The sequence below is a fragment of the Halyomorpha halys genome, unplaced genomic scaffold (assembly GCF_000696795.3).
Source record: "Halyomorpha halys isolate HHAL.00 unplaced genomic scaffold, Hhal_1.1 Scaffold180.1, whole genome shotgun sequence".
Classification (NCBI taxonomy): domain Eukaryota; kingdom Metazoa; phylum Arthropoda; class Insecta; order Hemiptera; family Pentatomidae; genus Halyomorpha; species Halyomorpha halys.
In genome coordinates, this window is record NW_027107549.1 from 727,048 (window position 1) to 732,424 (window position 5,377).

General features: G+C 32.2%; 1 protein-coding gene across 3 annotated transcripts in view; it reads left to right on the plus strand.

Moving 5' to 3' along the window:
• Positions 1–3,921, plus strand: part of Pop4 (ribonuclease P/MRP subunit POP4) — a 9,961-nt gene extending 6,040 nt beyond the window's left edge. For all 3 annotated transcript variants that reach the window (XM_067045907.1, XM_067045906.1, XM_014418136.2), the window contains exon 6: positions 15–3,921. The gene's annotated coding sequence lies outside the window, so the exon portion shown is untranslated. The remainder of the gene's footprint in view (positions 1–14) is intronic.
• Positions 3,922–5,377: the final 1,456 nt, after the last annotated feature.

The following is a 5,377-nucleotide window of genomic DNA, read 5'->3' on the forward strand; positions in this document are numbered from 1 at the left end:
GAAAAAGACAACAGGTGACTTTCGACTTCGAAAAAGACAACAGGTGACTTTCGACTTCGAAAAAGACAACAGGTGACTTTCGACTTCGAAAAAGATTTTTCAAGCTCATGAACAATGCTGTTTTTGGAAAGTTTATGAAGGAAGTCCGAAAACGGTGTAATATTGAGCTAGTAACAGTAAAGAAAAATATTATTTCTTGGTCCATTTTTTATAAAAAGATACTTTTTTTTTTAATTCTTAGTTAATTCTGTACTATGGAAAAAGAAAAAGACTAAGTACAAGGTTTTAAAAAAAAAAATCATTGATTAATGGTTTCAGGTTTTGTTTAAAACAGTATAAAGTCTGAGCGATGATCGGAGCACTGTGAAAAGTATATAAAGAGTACAAACCAAACCTTATTACCTCTACTCAAATTAGAAATACATAAGTTGTAGGAGAAAGATGACAAAGGAGCTAATTCATTTAAAATTGTACAGAATTGGTTGGTTTCATTTCTCATTGGTTGGCAGGATTTCTTCTGTAAATAATTCTTCTTCTGTAGGTCGCAGAATGTTGTGTAAAATACAGCAAACAGTAAACTAAGCACAGGCAAAACTGATGGATTCTTTATCTGAAATTCTAATTTTCAATTCTTTGAGTCTGTTGAAATTTTCCCTATTATATCAAAAGTATGTTTGACTCTCACACGATATTTAGTGAATTTAGCATTAATTTTTTTTCTAATGGTTACCACTTGGACGAGTCTTATATGTAGTTAAAACATAAGGTTTTAGAACATATGCTTCCATTTTCATCGACCAGACCCCATAATTTTCCGCTGCCAGCTTTCCAATCTTGAATACTATGGCATCCATTATCCTTTGTGTTTAATTTCGGTGGTTAGTCCTAAATTAAATCACAAAGCTTATGTATACGTTAATAACTCTTGTCACTTAACCATTTACACACTAAACCATCAACTGCTACCAATTAAATTTAATAGTTTATACTATTCTCAGAACTACAATTAAACTTTGATGATAAGGTTTAAATGAATAAATTTAATATTAATTAGATATGAGAATTTTATTTTAAATTATTATAACATTATTGACTCTACACAGGGCGCGTTTTCCAGACTATCAGAACACAAACACTTAACTGAATTAATAGCTACTTTTAGAAATATAATTAAATCCTAGGTAGAGCACTCAGTGAACATGCGTTCTCTTGGGAAACTTTTTTTCTCGTCTCTTTGGTCAGCTGGACTTTTAATGTGGAGTTCAGGAAGCTCATCCAGCAGGTTACTATTTTCGTATTTAGTGATTCTCATTTTTGCTGTTATCAAATTGTATTGGGCAAGAAACCTACAAGTGTACTGCCCATTAGACTGCGTGGGTCATTTCTCTCCCTAAACAAGTGAAACACGTTTTCTTCCGGTTGTTGGAGACCTTTTCCTCAAGCCTCTCCATAATCCGGCCACCTCCTTTGATAAAATTATTCGATTCACCTATCTTGCCTGTGAATGGCTCCAAGTCCGATATGGCTTTCCTCAAGTCCTGAGATGTTGCCGCCCTCACCTTCATCATTGCCAAAGCATAAGCTGCCATCAGTCTAGTTTCTGGTAGAGGAAGTATTTCTGGAACTAGAACTGATGGGGGTAAATGGAGGTGCAGGGCCTCTTCTTGAACCATGTGGACTACAGGAGGCACAGGGACATTTGTCGGTATGTTCAGTACCACAGGTCTCACGATCAGTTTGGCAGTCATCCATTTTTGGTCAGGTTTCGGCACCAATTATGCGTTACCGGAAGAAAAAGAATAAAAAAAGGAAGGAACAGGGCATAGTAATGTTAGACGCAGTACTGTAGTACTGTAATAACACTGGTTTATTCGCGAAGTTAATGCTCCTTAAATACATTTCATATGTTTATTTACCTTGACAGGGTGCATTAAAGCGGACAATAGGCCTTATCAAAATAAAATAAAAAGAATTTTAATAGTTTTAACTAATTTCGAATATAAAGGATAGCTTGGGTTCAAATTAAAAACTTTAATATTTAAGAGATAATAGAATTTTATTTAAATTTTATAACATAAGAGATTCTTTTCTCAGAGCGGGTTTCCTGGCAATCAAAAACAGACAACACTTTACTAATAATAACACTTAAACTTAATTAATAGTTATTCTACAAATACAATAAATTTTGGTTAGAAACAAAACTAATCAATTACACAATCTTCCCTTGATGATCGATGATTCCTGCTATCTTCTTGTCTAAGATACTATGTCCAACTCCTAACCATGGCTTCCAGTCCTTCCTGCTTCTAGCCGAACGGACGTCTTCTCTCCAAGCCACCAAAATCAAGAGTACCTATTTCCTCTCTTCTATCTTCAATGTTCACTGTTCGATCCAAAAATAATTGATTGTATTACAAATACACTTTATTTGCTATGATTTACGATATAAATAGTTTATTGATATTTCTTCTTTGATTATTCTTTTTCTATAATTATTGTATAGAAACAACAAAAGTTGAAAAATTTCAATCTATCTCAACACAAACAATTCAATGAACACTTTGGAAAGACGTGTACCGCCGTCTTCTTTGTTTTGCATGCATGAATGCAAAAAAGTTATAGCCTTATTGTCTGTTTGGACTGTAATTTGGTACCCAGCTATTATGTTGTAAAATTTTTGGATACAATGAATGATCCCCAATAATTCTTTTTCGGTTGAATGATAGTTTAGTTCGGCTCCTTTGAAAGTTTTGCTACAAAAAGAAATAATTTTTCTAAAACCTCCACAATTTAGTTGGTACAAAACTCCCCCTGAGGCGAACTCTGAGCTGTCAGTATCTACATAAAATGTTTTGCTTAAATCTGAGTAGTGAAAAGTAATATCTTTTAACATAGTTTCTTTTATGTGTTCAAAAGCTTGTTGATGTTCATCTTTCCATTTGAACTTGGATTTTATTGATGTGAGCTTGTATAATGATTTTGTTGTTTCAGCGTAACCAGGACAGAATTTATTATAAAAATTGATTAAACCTAGGAAACTTTGCAATTCCTTTACATTATTTGGAACCTTAAAACCCTTTATGTCTTCAGTTTTGCTAGGGTCCTTCTCTATCCCCTTGTTCTTCAGAACATAACCCAAAAACTTGACCGAGTTCCTAAAAAACCTACATTTTTCCAAGTTTAACGTTGAACCATTTTTGTGGAATGCATCAAATAAATCTCTTAGAATGTTCAAAAATTCATCTATTGTTTCTGCATGAATTAAAATATCTACATAAACTTTGATATTTCGAAATAAATAATTAGGTATAACCCTTTTCAAAGCTTTTATTAAGTCTCCTAAGCTAACCGACAATCCAAAAGGAATAAGCTTGCAATGAAAGGTTTTATTTAGAAACTGAAAACCTGTATATGGTCTGGTCGGCTAGATTCTTCCAGACCAACCTGCTAAAAACTACTTTTTAGGTCTAAAGTTGCAAGATATTTTGCATTAGCGCACTGAAACAGAATGTTATTAATACATGTTGGGGAATCATACAGAGGGATCAGGCGTTTATTTATAAAACGTCCATCCAGGCAAATACGGACCTTAGAATCAATCACTTCACCTGAGGCTGGGTCTGTGTTTTTCTTTTCCACCTAAATAATTGGATTAATATAGGGAGAGTGGACTACTTCAATAATATCATCTTAAATTATTTTATCAATTTCTATTTAAGCTAGTTGAATTAATTTTGGGTTCAATTTATATTGGAATTGTTTATATGGTGTATTGTATTGTTCGTAACTTCAAGAATGTGCTCATAATTTTTTATAAGGCCTGGTTTATCCCTAAAAATAATTTTGTTATTCCACAAAATATTTTTGAAATCAGAAAACTGTTTGAGGTTTAAAATATGTTTCTTTTTATTACACAGATTATTTATGTTATCATTTATATTAATTTGCTCCATACATTCATTATTCTTTGTTTTACACTAATTTTCGCTCAATTTAAGAGATGCAATTAGAGTTTCAATTGACTTTACTGATTTACTGGTCTCTTAATTTTTTATAATATTATATTCTAATGGTTTATCAGTTGAATTAACAAAATTTACAACTGATATCTGTCCTTCAGCGTTTTTTAAACTGATGAAGTCAGTTTCAAAGTTAATTACCGCAGAGTGGTTTATAAGGAAATCGACACCAAGTACACTATCTTTAGCGATGTCCGGTGCAATCAAAATTTGCTTCAAAGAAGTATCCTCCTATTTTAATCGGCATAAAAATTTGTCTATTTATGCAGGAGCTCTTCTTACTAGTCACAGAAACAATATTGGTTTTAGTAATTGGTAACGTCTTGAACTTAATAAAATCCCTTTTAAACTTATCAAAAAAAGGATTTTTTTAAAATAGAAACTTCCGCCTTGCTATCAATGAAGACGTAACAATTTTTATTTCCCAAGTTAACTCCGATTAGAGAAGATTAAAAACGAATTTTTCTATAAGACCGATTTTCTTCTAAAAATATGTTATCTTCAAATAAATTATTTTAAAAATAATCCCCACGGATAAGAAGAGCATTTTCACTTCATAATTGATCGTTATTTGGACTGTATGACGTCAGTCTTCTTACTCATTTTGAGTAATAATAGGTTCTCCATAGGTCGGCCCAAAGGCTTGGGTTTGGACCATTTGATCAGAAGATTCATCTTGCACTATAGTAGCATTCGTAACCTCAAATTGGTTTGCACTATTAAATTTTTAACTCTAGGATTCCAATCTTGTGAATTATTATTATTGTAATTCTTATATACTCTCTGACTACTGTAAGTATTACCATTTTGCCTTATAACATTGTTCATATGATTATTAGTGTATCTCCCTCCAATAGAATTATTAGAATTTAGTCCACGATAATTTGGATTAAAATTCCGACCCCTATTATTGTATGTTGGACTTCGGCGCCAATTGTTTCCTGCTGTTCTTTCTGAATTATAACTAACCTGATTATTTGCAGCTCTGTGAGTTATAAAAATACTTTCCTGCTTTTTAAAATCTACATTTGGTGAGTATTCACTGTTATTGCTACTTCTACATGATCGGTGTTGCTGATAAAAAAGGCTGTCATTCCCCAGTGATCTAAGATCATTTACAATAGTATGTCTTGGTATCATATTTAAGAATTATTATTGTAATTCCTATATACTCTCTGACTACTGTAAGTATTACCATTTTGCCTTATAACATTGTTCATATGATTATTAGATAATCATAATAAATAACTGTGAGAGTGTTTCCGCACGCCTATTTATACATATGTTGTACACTCGTTTCCCAAAATGTCCATTAAAAAGATTACACAGTGTTCTCAAATATTTTTGCTGTGATCATT